The 16,654-nt window shown below is 43.0% G+C and overlaps 1 long non-coding RNA gene across 1 annotated transcript; it reads left to right on the plus strand.

The window, feature by feature from the left end:
• Window positions 1-868: 868 nt before the first annotated feature.
• On the plus strand, window positions 869-9,247 carry LOC122459680. Its single transcript, XR_006280504.1, has 3 exons — window positions 869-881; window positions 5,536-5,545; window positions 8,976-9,247. It is a non-coding gene; the product is annotated as an uncharacterized LOC122459680 (long non-coding RNA).
• The last annotated feature ends 7,407 nt before the right edge of the window (window positions 9,248-16,654 follow it).

Raw genomic sequence — 16,654 nt, forward strand, 5'->3', positions numbered from 1 at the left:
GACCTCAATCTGAATATTTCATATTTGAACTGATTCAAAATAAAACATTTTGATTCAGTTCAACAAAACATTAAACTGCATTTCCTTATAAACCCTGCCTAATGGAAGTTGCACTTCAGGTCCATATTCTCTCCTATGGGCCAACCTCCCGAGATTACATCTCCCATAATACAATGAGGATTTTTAACTGACCAAATCCATCCTGGCAGTTGTGTAAAATAGGAGTCACAGGACTCTGGGAGCACTATGGGAAATGTAATCCAGCCAGGGAGGCTGGCCCACAGAGGCATCAAGATTCAAAGCTACAATTCCCATGAAGCAATGTGTCATGAAAGAAAAATGCAATTCACTAAACCAAATAAATAAATAAATAATAAAAATTGGGAATGTCAAATGATGCATTTAAATTGAAAATATCAAAACAAAGTACTTTGACATTTCCAAATTTAAATTTTTCAGAATTAATTTCAAAATGTTTTGTAGAACAAACTTTTTATCCCAATTTGAAATGAAAACAAAGATGAAATATCAGAATTGCTAGTGGGATGGATATTCTGAATTTCACAAAGCTCTAGACCAGATATGGACCTATGTTATCAAAATCACTCCAACAAGAGATAAGATCATTCCTATCACCACCACTTCCAGAACACAAAAATCATTTATTCAACTTCCCTTCATTCCCCCCCCCACACACACGTTCACAAAAAAAAAAAATCATACAGTCAAGGTTCCTTCCCTACTCTGAACTCTAGGGTACAGATGTGGGGACCTGCATGAAAGACCCCCTGAGCGTATTCTTACCAGTTTAGGTGAAAAAAATTTCCTCAAGGTACAAACTTTCCCTTGTCCTTGAACTCTGTGCTGCCACCACCAAGCGTGTTAAACAAAGAACAGGGAAAGAGCCCACTTGGAGACGTCTTCCCCCAAAATATCCCCCGAAGCCCTACACCCCCTTTCCTGGGGACGGCTTGACAAAAATCCTCACCAATTTGTACAGGTGAACACAGACCCAAACCCTTGGATCTTAAGAACAATGAAAAAACAAACAATCAGGTTCTTAAAAGAAGAATTTTAATTAAAGAAAAGGTAAAAGAATCACCTCTGTAAAATCAGGATGGTAAATACCTTACAGGGTAATCAGATTCAAAACATAGAGAATCCCTCTTGGCAAAACCTTAAGTTACAAAAAGACACAAAAACAGAAATATACATTCTCTCCAGCACAGCTATTTTACCAGCCATTTAAACAAAAGAAACGCATTTCTAGCTAGATTGCTTACTAACTTTTTACAGGAGTTCTGAAGAGCATTCCTGATCTGTTCTTGGCAAAAGCATTACACAGACAGACCCTTTGTTCCCCCCACCTCCAGCTTTGAAAGTATCTTGTCTCCTCATCGGTCATTTTGTTCAGGTGACAGCGAGGTTATCTTAGCTTCTTAACCCTTTACAGGTGAAAGGGTTTTGCCTCTGGCCAGGAGGGATTTTATAGCACTGTGGACAGAAAGGCAGTTACCCTTCCCTTTATATTTATGACACATACATAGCAATAATTCTATGCACTAAACCAGATAACTCTCCTGAGAACAGGGAAAGGGAAGGGGAAAAATGCCTATGCTTGGGTGGTGCTTAGTTATTATGTTGATTTGAGTCATGTGATATATTTGGGTTTAAAATGTTGCTGAGAAGTAGGGTGTAGTTTGAGAGAACTATCAGGCTTGTGGACTAGAGAAAAGAGAATACATGCAATTTTTCTACAGTACCTGTATGCTAAGGTGCTGGCAACAACCATAACCTATGATATGAAATAAAAAGAAATGTAACACCTTATATCTTGCTGCCCATTTTTACATGGGTTTGGCAACAGAAGAATACACTCAACAAAAGAAAAGGTTTAATGCCAGTCTAAAGTTAGGTCACAATCTAAAGATGGATTGGACTAGATCATTATTTCCTCTAAACGTTTTAAAATATTAAAATCTGAAAGCACAAAATTTGAATCTTTTCTGCATCTTATTATTTCACAGGAGTTGTAGCTATAAATGTAATTTAGAAGAATTCAAACTCAGACAGATTTTAGTTTTAACTTTGTTCCATGAGGAACTATGAGAATGCCTAACCAATTTTCAAAGGCCTTCTACTGATACTATTAGTTGTTGCCTTTGGTTCAAACCACCGACAGGAACAATAACTTTGAATATTAACTCAATTTATATGATAGAGAAGCAATTACAAACCTAGACAGCTTTTGGCTCTAGATTTATGGCTTTTCTGCCAACAATATAATCCCAAAACATAGCATAATTATCCTGAAAATTTACACATGCCAATTTTATTACCAAATGAAAAGTGCATTCTTTATTTCTGTTTTGCTTAGTCAAAACTAAGCTATAAACTTAGGAGCTGTAGTAGGTCTGAAGATAAACAAGTTACAGATCCATTATACATGCTTTCAGACATTTGATTTAGCCAGATGTCTAAAAGATTTTGGTTTTAAATGGAAATTTAAAAGTTAAATGACAAATCACCATCAACACACAATAGCCATTAGAATAATCTACTGTTTAAATAAAATATATTTCCAAAACCCATATACATCAATAACACTATGTTACTTGTTTCAAGAGTATTTAAAATCATTTTGCCAAAATATGACATATTCCAGTGCAGACAACACAAACATAAAGACACTCTTATAAACAACCATCCACTTGGGTTCCATATTTGTGGGTGCACTTTTTTCTCCTAATTGTATCCAGCATAATTAGGATGGTTACATATTTAAGTTCTGCCATTAATTGCAAGTGCAAAACTATAGGTTTAGTTATAGCTACACAAATAGACTGCAATTGTCATAGGAATTGGCCCTTTTAAGGGGAGCTAGGCCCAGCCCCACCAGTGAATAATCAAGGGCCTCACAGCATCAGAGGAGAGGCAGCTGACCAGGCATTATCTTAAAGATCACCCAGTCCTCATGAAAGCCAGCAAATAGTTCAGTTCAGTGGGAGCTGCAGAAGTATGGAGGCTTTTGTAGGAGACTCTGGATCAGGGCAGGGACCAGGAAGGAGGCTAACCGCATTAGCTAGATGAGAGCTGACTGGAGATACCTGCTGTTCAGGGAGTAGCAGAAGCCCTCCGAGACAGATCCTTAAGAGGAGCCAGGCAGCAGGACCTGTCTTACCTGTTTTGACTGATGGTGAACTGTTTGAACAACTAGTCGATCCCGGAGAAAAGATTAAATAGTGACACTATTGGGAGTTTCACTGATGTACCAAAGAAAGTCTATTAACTTTGCATGCATAGACACCATCTCAGAAGGGCATTATTAGCTAGAGTAATCACTGCTAAAAGTTAATGTTGTCAATTCTAACACTTGCCAAAGATTCTACACCATTCCTATAATTATTTCCTATTTTAGGTATAGGGAAAGTGATGTGCCATCTCACATATTAACAAGTGGAGAGATGACTGTTGGCAAGTACTGACATTTTAGCAGTAATAACTGCAATATGGTTTATCTGAGATTTTAAAAAAAGGTATGAACAAAGACCTAGTAAAAGAAAGGTGGGGATTTACATTAGCAATGTGTTTGAAGGCATAGTCCATTACAGTTTTGGGCCCCCCACTACAGAAAGGATGTGGACAAATTGGAGAGTGTCCAGTGGAGGGCAACAAAATTACTTTGGGCACATGACATACAAGGTGAGGCTGAGGGAACTGGGCTTATTTGGTCTGCAGAAGAGAAGAGTGAGGGGGGATTTGATAGCAGCCTTCAACTACCTGAAGGGGAGTTCAAAAGAGGATGGAGCTAGGCTGTTTTGAGTGGTGGCAGATGACAAAACAAGGAGCAATGGTCTCAAGTTGCAGTGGGGATGTCTACTTTGGATATTAGGAAAAACTCTTTCACTAGGAGGGTGGTGAAACTTTGAAATGGGTTACCTAGGGAAGTGGCAGAATCTCCATCCTTAGAGGTTTTGAAGGCCCAGCTTGACAAAGCCCTGGCTGGGATGATTTAGTTGGGGTTGGTCCTGCTTTGAGCAGGGGGTTGGACTAGGTAACCTCTTGAGGTCTGTTCCAACGATAATATTCTATGATTCACTGATTACAATGGCAAATTATTCAAATGGCAGAGAAAGCATCTGACCATCCAAGCACCTAACCATGGGAGAAGAAGTGTTCATAAAACAGCTGAGCAAATCATGCAGACAACTGTTTATGAATATTCCAATTTAAATGCAAGTTTGCTTTGGTCATTGTCATAAATATAAAGGGAATGGCAGCCACCATTCTTATGCAGAATTATAAAATCCCCCCTGGCCAGAGGCAAAACCCTTTCACCTGTAAAGGGTTAAGAAGCTAAAATGACCTCGCTGGCACCTGACCAAAATGGCCAATGAGGAGACAAGACACTTTCAAAGCTGGAGGTTGGGGGAACAAAGGGTCTGTCTGTCTGTGTGATGCTTTTGCCAGGAACAGATCAGGAATGCTCTTCAGATCTCCTGTAAAAAGCTAGTAAGCAATCTAGCTAGAAATGCGTTAGGTTTTCTTTTGTTTATATGGCTGGTAAAATAGCTGTGCTGAAAGGAATGTATATTCTTGTTTTTGTGTCTTTTTGTAACTTAAGGTTTTCCCGAGAGGGATTCTCTATGTTTTGAATGCGAGTACCCTGCAAGGTATTTACCATCCTGATTTTACAGAGATAATTCCTTTACTTTTTCTTTAATTAAAATTCTTGTTCTAAGAAACTGATTGTTTTTTCATTGGCTCTTAAGATCCAAGGGTTTGGGTCTGTATTCACCTATGCAAATTGGTGAGGATTTTTATCAAGTCTTCCCCAGGAAAGGGGGTGTAGGGCTTGGGGGAAGACATCTCCAAGTGGGCTCTTTCCCTGTTTTGCTTAACATGCTTGGTGGTGGAAGCATAGGGTTCAAGGACAAGGCAAAGTTTGTACCTTGGGGAAGTTTTTAACCTAAGCTGGTAAGAATAAGCTTAATAACAGGTTTCAGAGTAGCAGCCGTGTTAGTCTGTATTCGCAAAAATGAAAAGGAGTACTTGTGGCACCTTAGAGACTAACAATTTATTTGAGCATAAGCTTTCGTGAGCTACAGCTCACTTCATCAGATGCATTCGGTGGAAAATACAGTGGGGAGATTTATATATATATACACACACACACACACACACACACACACACAGAGAGAGAACATGAAACAATGGGTTTTATCATACACACTAAGGAGAGTGATCACTTATGATGAGCTATTACCAGCAGGAAGGGGAGAGGGGAGGAGGAAAACCTTTTGTGGTGATAATCAAGGTGGGCCATTTCCAGCAGTTAACAAGAACGTCTGAGGAACAGTGGGGGGTGGGGTGGGGGCAGAAATAACACGGGGAAATAGCTTTACTTTATGTAATGACGCATCCACTCCCAGTCTCTATTCAAGCCTAAGTTAATTGTATCCAGTTTGCTAATTAATTCCAATTCAGCAGTCTCTCGTTGGAGTCTGTTTTTGAAGTTTTTTTGTTGAAGGATAGCCACTCTCAGGTCTGTAATCGTGTGACCGGAGAGATTGAAGTGTTCTCTGACTGGTTTTTGAATGTTATAATTCTTGACGTCTGATTTGTGTCCATTTATTCTTTTATGTAGAGACTGTCCAGTTTGACCAATGTACATGGCAGAGGGGCATTGCTGGCACATGATGCTATATATCACATTGGTAGATGTGCAGGTGAACGAGCCTCTGATAGTGTGGCTGATGTGATTAGTCCCTATGATGGTGTCCGTTGAATAGATATGTGGACAGAGTTGGCAACAGGCTTTGTTGCAAGGATAGGTTCCTGGGTTAGAAGTTCTGTTGTGTGGTGTGTGGTTGCTGGTGAGTATTTGCTTCAGATTGGGGGGCTGTCTGTAAGCAAGGACTGGCCTGTCTCCCAAGATCTGTGAGAGCGATGGGTCGTCCTTCAGGATAGATTGTAGATCCTTGATGCGTTGGAGAGGTTTTAGTTGGGGGCTGAAGGTGATGGCTAGTGGCGTTCTGTTATTTTCTTTATTGGGCCTGTCCTGTAGTAGGTGACTTCTGGGTACTCTTCTGGCTCTGTCAATCTATTTTTTCACTTCAGCAGGTGGGTATTGTAGTTGTAAGAATGCATGATAGAGATCTTGCAGGTGTTTGTCTCTGTCTGAGGGGTTGGAGCAAATGCAGTTATATCTTAGAGCTTGGCTGTAGACAATGGATCGTGTGGTGTGATCTGGGTGAAAGTTGGAGGCATGTAGGTAGGAATAGCGGTCAGTAGGTTTCCGGTATAGGGTGGTGGTTATGTGACCATCGCTTATTAGCACCGTAGTGTCCAGAAAGTGAATCTCTTGTGTGGAGTGGTCCAGGCTGAGGTTGATGGTAGGATGGAAATTGTTGAAATCATGGTGGAATTCCTCAAGGGCTGCTTTTCCATGGGTCCAGATGATGAAGATGTCATCAATGTAGCGCAAGTAGAGTAGGGGCATTAGGGAACGAGAGCTGAGGAAGCGTTGTTCTAAGTCAGCCATAAAAATGCTGGCATACTGTGCGGCCATGCGGGTACCCATCACAGTGCTGCCGATTTGAAGGTATACATGGTCCCCAAATGTTAAAGTCTCTAAGGTGCCATAAGTACTCCTTTTCTTTTTTGTGAATACAGACTAACACAGCTGCTGCTCTGAAACCTGTTATTAAGCTTATTCTTACCAGCTTTGGTTAAAAACTTCCTCAAGGTACAAACTCTAGGGTGCCACAAGTATTCCGTTTTTTTTTTAAAGAATAAGGGAGTCTTACGGGGTCTTTCATGCAGTCCCCACATCTGTACCCTAGAGTTCAGAGTGGGGAAGGAACCTTGACATGGTGACAGAGCGGTGGGATCAATTTGAGATGTTTTTGGGATCATTTTGAACCAGAAGCACAGTAGGATTTTAAAAGGACATTTTTTTTCCCCTTTTGGCTGCTTGAAAGCAGGTTTTAAGCTGAAAACAAGTAGAGTTTCTGTCTCTGCCTGGGGGCCAGAACAGCAGGCATAACAAAAGGGATCATTCTTTTTGAGCTGGAGTTTTCACTACCTAAAGGCAGGGTAGTTAACAACAACAACAACAACAACAACAAAAACCTGAATTTCCTGCAGGAAGTTGTTGTTGTTTTTAAGCTAAGAGCAACTAGAGGGTTTTTCTGTGTATTTTCCTGGAGACGAAGGATTTTTCTGTAGGCTAAGAATACCTATCAGAGAACATAGGTATCACATTACAGCATAAAAATTTTACAAACCACTTTTTTGTTTTTTTTTTAAACTCTCGGATGTAAAGTTAGTTAAAAAGTTAGTTAGTTAGTCTGTTAAAAACAGAGAGGCGAAGAGGCAGAATCCAGCAGAAAAAGCCAATGAGGCTGCCCACAGGAGAGCTATGGAGGCAAGGGAAAAGAACTGGAGGAAAAGGAAAAAGAGAGGAAGCATGCACTGGAGATGGAGAAGGCAAAAGCTCAGCAGAATATACCAACCAACCCTAGCAATCTTTCTCCAGGTACCGCTTCACATCCCACGAAGTTCCCCACCTACAAGGCAGGCGATGATCCTGAGGCCTTCTTAGAAAACTTCAAAAGGGCCTGCCCTGGATACAGCATCCTCTACAGACCAATACATAGTAGAGCTGAGGTCACAGCTCAGTGGACCCTTAGCTGAGGTGGTGGCTGAAATGCCTAAGGAACACATGAACAAGTATGAACTGTTTAAAACCAAGGCGAGTCTCAGAATGGGGCTAACACCCGAGCATTCCCATCGGTGGTTCAGAGCCCCAAGGTAGAATACAGACATGTCATTTACCTGACATTCCTACCACATTGTGAAACATTGGGATGCCTAGATATCAGGAGCAAGTGTTAAATCTCCAGAAGATTTGCCCTTTCTAATGCAAATGGAGCAGTTTTTAGAGGGTGTTCCTGAGGAAATATAAAGATACATCCTAGATGGAAAGCCCAAAACTAATCGAGGCAGGGGAGATAGGAGCCAAATGGGTTGAGGTGGCTGAAAAGAAAAAAAAACTAGTAGCAGTTGGGGCGAATATCAGAAGGGGCAAACCGGAACAAAACGAGTGGAGGGAGGAGAGAGGAACAATCCTGGTCGCAGTTGGAGTGGATACCAGAAGGGACAACCTCCAGCCTCACCCCACTACCAGGGACAGTCCAAGGCCCCAAATATACCCCAAGGAACACTCCAGACACCTTATCGTCCTGCCACACCGTTCACCAGCAACCCACCACGTCCCAGTGACTCACCAGCTGACGATGTTTTAAATGTAACGAGCCGGGGCATGTAAAGGCCAACTGCCCCAAGAACCCCAACAGATTACAGTTCATTGCACCGGAATCGCACCAGAGATCCTCAGGCCCAGATGCCTCCCAGATATGCTCGGAGTAGAGGGAAACTGTGAGTGTGGGCGGGAAGAAGGTTACCAAGTGGAGGGACACTGGAGAACAAGTGTAGGCTATCCATGCTTCCTTAGTGGACCCCAATTTAAATCAACCCAGAGACCCAAGTGATGATTCAACCCTTCAAGTCAAACTTTTTTGACTTGCCTACAGCCAAGTTGCTGGTCCAGTACAAGGGCTGGTCAGGAACATGGACTTTTGCAGTCTATGATGATTATCCCATCCCCATGCTGTTGGGGGAAGACTTGGCCAATCATGTGAAGCTAGCCAAGAGAGTGGGAACGGTCAGGCTAAGCAAGCTGTCACACCTAGCTCTATTCTGGAAACTTCTACCAGGACCCGGTCAGAGGTGATGGAACCGGACCCCATGCCAACGTCAGCAAACAGCAGTAGTGGATCCAGTCCCAGAGACCCAGACAGAGCCAGTTCCAGAACCAGAACTGGCAGAACAATCAGCACCAGAACCAGGGCCTGCACTGAATCCAGTGCTTGCAACATCAGCACCAAAGGGCCCCACTGAACCTGCACCAGCAGCAGCAGATAACCCTACACAAGAGGCTCACCCAGAGACTGAACCCCAACATAATGCACCAGCAGAGAGCGGTTCACAGTCAACAGAAACAGCCCTATCACCTGCATCACTTCCAGGGGGACCAAGCCTAGGTTCACAATCCACTGAGGAACTGATGTTTCCAGCATCAAGGGAACAGTTCCAGACCGAACAGGAAGCAGATGAATGCCTCCAGAGAGCTTGGACGGTGGCACGGAGCAACCCAACGCCTCTCAGCTCTTCTAATCGATCCAGGTTTGTTGTAGAAAGAAGACAGAAGGAAACTTGTTCTGGTGGAGGCATCCCCAGAGACAGTTGGTAGTTCCAACTAAGTTGGTAGGGTCAACCTCTTGAGCTTAGCCCACAATCATCCTAGTGGCCCTGCTGGGGTGAACAGGACCAAAGACCGTTTGGGGAGGTCATTCCACTGGGCGGGAATGGGCAAGGATGGTTTTACCTATGTCCAGTCTTGTGAGGAATGCCAAAGTGTGGGAAAACCCCAAGACCAGTTCAAAGCCCCTCTCCAGTCACTCCTCATCATTGAGGTTCCATTTCAGCAAGTAGCTGTGGATATTCTGGGTCCTTTTTCAAAAAAGAACACCCAGAGGAGAGCAGTACATACTGACTTTCATGGATTTTGCCACCTGAGGGCCAGAAGCAGTAGCTCTAAGCAACACCAGGGCTAAAAGTGTGTGCCAGGCACTAGCAGACATTTTTGCCAGGGTAGGTTGGCCCTCCGGCATCCTCACCAATACAGGAACTAATTTCCTGGCAGGAACTATGGAAAGCCTTTGGGAAGCTCATGGGGTGAATCACTTGGGTGCCACCCCTTACCATCATCAAACAAATGGCCTGGTGGAGAAATTTAATGGAACTTTGGGGGCCATGGTATGTAAATGCGTAAATGAGCACTCCAATTATTGGGACCTAGTGTTGCAGCAGTTGCTCTTTGCCTACAGAGCTGTATCACATCCCAGTTTAGGGTTTTCACCATTTGAACTTGTATATGGCCGTGAGGTTAAGGGGCCATTACAGTTGGTGATGCAGCAATTGGAGGGGTTTACACCTTCTCTAGGAACTAACATTCTGGACTTTGTAAACAACCTACAAAACACCCTCCGAACCTCTCTAGCCCTTGCTAAAGAAAACCTACAGGATGCTCAAAAAGAGCAAAAAGCCTGGTATGATAAACATGCCAGAGAGTGTTCCTTCAAAGTAGGGGACCAGGTCATGGTCTTAAAGGCGCTCCAAGCCCATAAAATGGAAGCGTTGTGGGAAGGACCATTCAAGGTCCAAGAGCACCTGGGAGCTGTTAATTATCTCATAGCATTCCCCACCTCCAACCAAAAGCCTATGGTGTACCATATTAATTCTCTAAAGCCCTTTTATCCCAGAGAATTAAAGGTTTGTCAGTTTACAGCCCAGGGAGGAGATGACGCTGAGTGGCCTGAAGGTGTCTACTATGAAGGGAACAGTGCTGGTGGCGTGAAAGAGGTGAACCTCTCCATGACCCTTGGGCGTAGGTGGCGACAGCAGATCCAGGAGCTGTGCACTAGCTATGCGCCGACATTCTCAGCCACCCCAGGACTGACTGAATGGGCATACCACTCCATTGACACAGGTAATGCTCACCCAATTAAAGCCCAACCTTACCGGGTGTCTCCTCAAGCTAAAACTGCTATAGAATGGAAGATCCAGGATATGCTACAGATGGGGTTAATCCACCCATCTGGCAGTGCATGGGCATCTATAGTGGTTCTAGTTCCCAAACCAGATGGGGAGATATGTTTTTGGGTGGTCTACCATAAGCTAAATGCTGTGACTCGCCCAGACAAACTATCCAATGTCATGCACAGATGAACTATTAGAGAAACTGGGATGGGCCCAGTTCATCTCTACCTTGGACTTAACCAAGGATACTGGCAGGTATCGCTAGATGGATCCGCCAAGGAAAGCTCAGCCATCTCCACACATGTCGGGCTGTATGAATTTAATGTGCTCCCTTTCAGGCTGTGTAATGCACCCGCCACCTTCCAAAGACTTGTAGATGGTCTCCTAGTGGGATTTGGAGAATATGCAGTCGTCTACCTTGATGATGTGGACATATTTTCGGATTCCTGGAAACAACACCTGGAACAACTTTGAGTGCATAAGGGAAGCAGGACTAACTGTTAAGGCTAAGAAATGTCAAATAGGCCTAAACAGAGTGACTTACCTTGGACATCAGGTGGGTCAAGGAACTATCAATCCCCTTGAGGCCAAAGTTCATGCTATCCAAAAGTGGCCTGTCCCAAAGTCAAAGAAACAGGTCCAACCCTTATTAGGCTTGGCTGGATATTACAGGCGATTTGTACCACAATACAACCAAATCACCACCCCACTGACATACCTAACCAAAAAGAAAACAGCCAAATGCCGTTCAGTGGACCGAAGAGTGTCAGAAGTCCATTAACCAGCTTAAAGCGACACTCATGTCTGACCCTGTCCTAAGGGCCCCAGACTTTGACAAACTGTTCCTAGTAACCACAGATGCGTCTGAGCGTGGTGTGGGAGCAGTTTTAATGCAGGACGGACCGGATCAAGAATTCCATCCTGTAATGTTTCTCAGCAAGCAGCTGTGTGAGCGGGAAAGCAACTTGTCAGTCAGTGAAAAAGAATGTTACGCTATTGTCTACGCTCTGGAAAAGCTACACCCATATGTTTGGGGACGGCGTTTCCGCCTGCAAACCAACCATGCTGCGCTACAGTAGCTTCATACCACCACGGGAAATAACAAAAAACTTATTCAGTGCAGTTTAGCTCTCCAAGATTTTGATTTTGACATCAAGCGTATCTTAGGAGCTTCTAACAAAGTGGCTGATGTACTCTCCTGTGATAGTTTCCCAAAATCAACTGGTTCAAATCGTCCTTGAGATGTGGAAAACATTGTTAGTCTTTATACCCTTGGTAGTATATTTAGAGGTGCATGTGTCTTATTAACTCTGTTTTCTCGTAGAGCTCCAGGAAGAAATCACAGCCAGTGTTTCACCCTATCTGTGATTTGGGGGGCGTGTCAAATATAAAGGGAAGCGTAACCACCTTTCTGTCCACATTGCTATAAAATCCCTCCTGGTCAGAGGCAAAACCCTTTCACCTGTAAAGGGTTAAGAAGCTAAGATAACCTCGCTGACACCTGACCAAAAATGACCAAGGAGGGGGACAAGATACTTTCAAATCTGGAGGGTGGGGGGAACAAAGGGTTCTGTCTGTCTGTGTGATGCTTTTGTCACAAAGTTCAGCCACCAGGTTTGCCGTGACATTATCGGGGATACTGTTCCTGATGCCTTATAGTCCATCTTTGTGTGGAATGTTGGTGAACTTTGTGACTTTGTCCTCACCCATAACTATTTCACATTTGAGGACAATGTATACCTTCAAATCGGTGGCACTGTGATGGGTACCCGCATGGCCCCACAGTATGCCAACATTTTTATGGCTGACTTAGAACAACGCTTCCTCAGCTCTCGTCCCATAATGCCCCTACTTGCGCTACATTCATGACATCATCATCTGGACCTATGGAAAAGAAGCCCTTGAGGAATTCCACCACAATTTCAACAATTTCCATCCCACCATCAACCTCAGCCTGGACCAGTCCACACAAGAGATCCACTTTCTGGACACTACGGTGCTAATAAGCGATGGTCACATAACCACCACCTATACTGGAAACCTACTGAGAGTTAGTCCTACCTACATGCCTCCAGCTTTCACCCAGATCACACCACATGATCCACTGTCTACAACCAAGCTCTACGATATAACCGCATTTGCTCCAACCCTTCAGACAGAGACAAACACCTACAAGATCTCTATCAAGCATTCTTACAACTACAATACCCACCTGCTGAAGTGAAGAAACAGATTGACAGAGCCAGAAGAGTACCCAGAAGTCACCTACTACAGGACAGGCCCAACAAAGAAAATCACAGAACGCCACTAGCCATCACTTCAGCCCCCAACTAAAAACCTCTTCAACACATCATCAAAGATCTACAGCCTATCCTCAAGGATGACCCATCACTCTCACAGATCGTGGGAGACAGGCCAGTCCTTGCTTACAGATGGCCCCCCAACCTGAAGCAAATACTCATCAGCAACCACACAACAGAACCATTAACCCAGGAACCTATCCTTGCAACAAAGCCTGTTGCCAACTGCGTCCACATATCTATTCAAGAGACACCATCATAGAGCCTAATCACATCAGCCACACTATCAGAGGCTCGTTCACCTGCATATCTACCAATGTGATATATGCCATCATGTGCAGCAATGCCCCTCTGCCATGTACATTGGTCAAACTGGACAGTCTCTACATAAAAAAATAAATGGACACAAATCAGACATCAAGAATTATAACATTCAAAAACCAGTCAGAGAACACTTCAGTTTCTCCGTTCACTCAATTACAGACCTAAGAGTGGCTATTCTTCAACAAAAAAACTTCAAAAACGGACTCCAACGAGAGACTGCTGAATTGGAATTAATTAGCAAACTGGATACAATTAATTTAGGCTTGAATAGAGACTGGGAGTGGATGGGTCATTATGAAAAGTAAAACTATTTTCCCATGTTAAGGAAATTGAGGCTCAGGTGATCTTTAGCGGGATCCTTCCTGTTCCTAGAGAAGGGCAACAAAGGTCTGACAAGATTATGACTGTCAACAGATGGCTTAGGCAGTGGTGCTATAAGGAGGGCTTTGGGATGTATGACCACTGGGAGGCATTCATGGACAGAGGTCAGTTCTCTCGGGATGGACTTCATCTGAGTAGGGAAGGAAATAGACTTCTAGGATCGAGGCTGGCACAACTGATAAAGAGAGCTTTAAACTAGGAATTGGGGGGAGATGGATGGGAGATGTCCAGAAAATCTCCATGCCGGATTTTAGCATTGAGAGGGAAGAAGATGAAGTAAGAATGGATACAGCCGTGGGTAGGAGAATGTATATAAGGAGTGAGGGCGGTGTGGATACTAGTCTAATAGGTTATACTGGATGTAGAATGACTGTGCGTAATAGGGTACAAAATGTGAGCGAGGCCAAACAGCAAAAAATAAGATTTTTGTACACCAATGCGAGGAGTCTAGGTAACAAAATGGAGGAACTAGAGCTACTGGTGCAGGAAGTGAAACCAGATATTATAGGGATAACAGAAACATGGTGGAATAGTAGTCATGACTGGACTACAGGTATTGAAGGGTATGTGCTCTTTAGGAAAGACAGAAACAAAGGTAAAGGGGGTGGAGTAGCATTGTATATCAATGATGAGGTAGAATGTAAAGAAATAAGAGGCGATGCAATGGATAAGACAGAGTCCGTCTGGGCAAAAATTACATTGGGGAAGAAAACTAGTAAAGCCTCTCCTACGATAGTGCTTGGGGTGTGCTATAGACCTCCGGGATCTAATTTGGATATGGATATAGCCCTTTTTAATGTCTTTAATAAAGTAAATACTAATGGAAACTGCGTGATCATGGGAGACTTTAACTTCCCAGATATAGACTGGAGGACCAGTGCTAGTAATAATAATAGGGCTCAGATTTTCCTAGATGCGATAGCTGATGGATTCCTTCATCAAGTAGTTGCTGAACCGACTAGAGGGGATGCCATTTTAGATTTAATTTTGGTGAGTAGCGAGGACCTCATAGAAGAAATGGTTGTAGGGGACAAGCTTGGCTCAAGTGATCATGAGCTAATTCAGTTCAAACTAAATGGAAGGATTAACAAAAATAAATCTGCAACTAGGGTTTTTGATTTCAAAAGGGCTGACTTTCAAAAATTAAGGAAATTAGTTAGGGAAGTGGATTGGACTAAAGAACTTATGGATCTAAAGGTAGAGGAGGCCTGGGATTACTTTAAATCAAAACTGCAGAAGCTATCGGAAGCCTGTATCCCAAGAAAGGGGAAAAAATTCATAGGAAGGAGTTGTAGACCAAGCTGGATGAGCAAGCATCTTAGAGAGGTGATTAAGAAGAAGCAGAAAGCATACAGGGAGTGGAAGATGGGAGGGATCAGCAAGGAAAGCTACCTAATTGACGTCAGAACATGTAGGAATCAAGTGAGACAGGCTAAAAGTCGAGTAGAGTTGGACCTTGCAAAGGGAATTAAAACCAATAGTAAAAGGTTCTATAGCCATATAAATAAGAAGAAAACTAAAAAGGAAGTAGTGGGGCCGCTTAACACTGAGGATGGAGTGGAGGTTAAAGATAATCTAGGCATGGCCCAATATCTAAACAAATACTTTGCCTCAGTCTTTAATAAGGCTAAAGAGGATCCTGGGGATAATGGTAGCATGACAAATGGGAAGGAGGATATAGAGGTAGATATTACCATATCAGAGGTAGAAGCGAAACTGAAACAGCTTAATGGGACTAAATCGGGGGGCCCAGATAATCTTCAAGAATATTAAAGGAATTGGCACCTGAAATTGCAAGCCCATTAGCAAGAATTTTTAATGTATCTGTAAACTCAGGAATAGTACTGAATGATTGGAGAATTGCTAATATAGTTCCTATTTTTAAGAAAGGAAAAAAAAGTGATCCGGGTAACTACAGGCCAGTTAGTTTGACATCTGTAGTATGCAAGGTCCTGGAAAAAATTTTGAAGGAGAAATTAGTTAAGGACATTGAAGTCAATGGTAAATGGGACAAAATACAACATGGTTTTACAAACGGTAGATCGTGCCAAACCAACCTAATCTCCTTTTTTGAAAAAGTAACAGATTCTTTAGATAAAGGAAGTGCAGTGGATCTAATTTACCTAGATTTCAGTAAGGCATTTGATACCGTGCCACATGGGGAATTATTAGTTAAATTGGAGAAGATGGGGATCAATATGAACATCAAAAGGTGGATAAGGAATTGGTTAAAGGGGAGACTGCAACGGGTCCTACTGAAAGGCGAACTGTCAGGTTGGAGGGAGGTTACCAGTGTAGTTCCTTGGGGATTGGTTTTGGGACCAATCTTATTTAATCTTTTTATTACTGACCTTGGCACAAAAAGTGGGAGTGTGCTAATAAAGTTTGCAGATGATACAAAGCTGGGAGGTATTGCCAATTCGGAGAAGGATCGGGATATTATACAGGAGGATCTGGATGACCTTGTAAATTGGAGTAATAGTAATAGGATGAAATTTAATAGTGAGAAGTGTAAGGTTATGCATTTAGGGATTAATAACAAGAATTTTAGCTATAAGTTGGGGACCCATCAATTAGAAGTAACGGAAGAGGAGAAGGACCTTGGAGTATTGGTTGATCATAGGATGACTATGAGCTGCCAATGTGATATGGCTGTGAAAAAAGCTAATGCGGTTTTGGGATGCATCAGGAGAGGCATTTCCAGTAGGGATAAGGAGGTTTTAGTACCGTTATACAAGGCACTGGTGAGACCTCACCTAGAATACTGTGTGCAGTTCTGGTCTCCCATGTTTAAAAAGGATGAATTCAAACTGGAGCAGGTACAGAGAAGGGCTACTAGGATGATCTGAGGAATGGAAAACTTGTCTTATGAAAGGAGACTTAAAGAGCTTGGCTTGTTTAGCCTAACTAAAAGAAGGTTGAGGGGAGATATGATTGCTCTCTATAAATATATCAGAGGGATAAATATAGGAGAGGGAGAGGAA

Source organism: Dermochelys coriacea, chromosome 3 (genome assembly GCF_009764565.3).
Source record: "Dermochelys coriacea isolate rDerCor1 chromosome 3, rDerCor1.pri.v4, whole genome shotgun sequence".
In the NCBI taxonomy this organism is placed as follows: Eukaryota; Metazoa; Chordata; order Testudines; family Dermochelyidae; genus Dermochelys; species Dermochelys coriacea.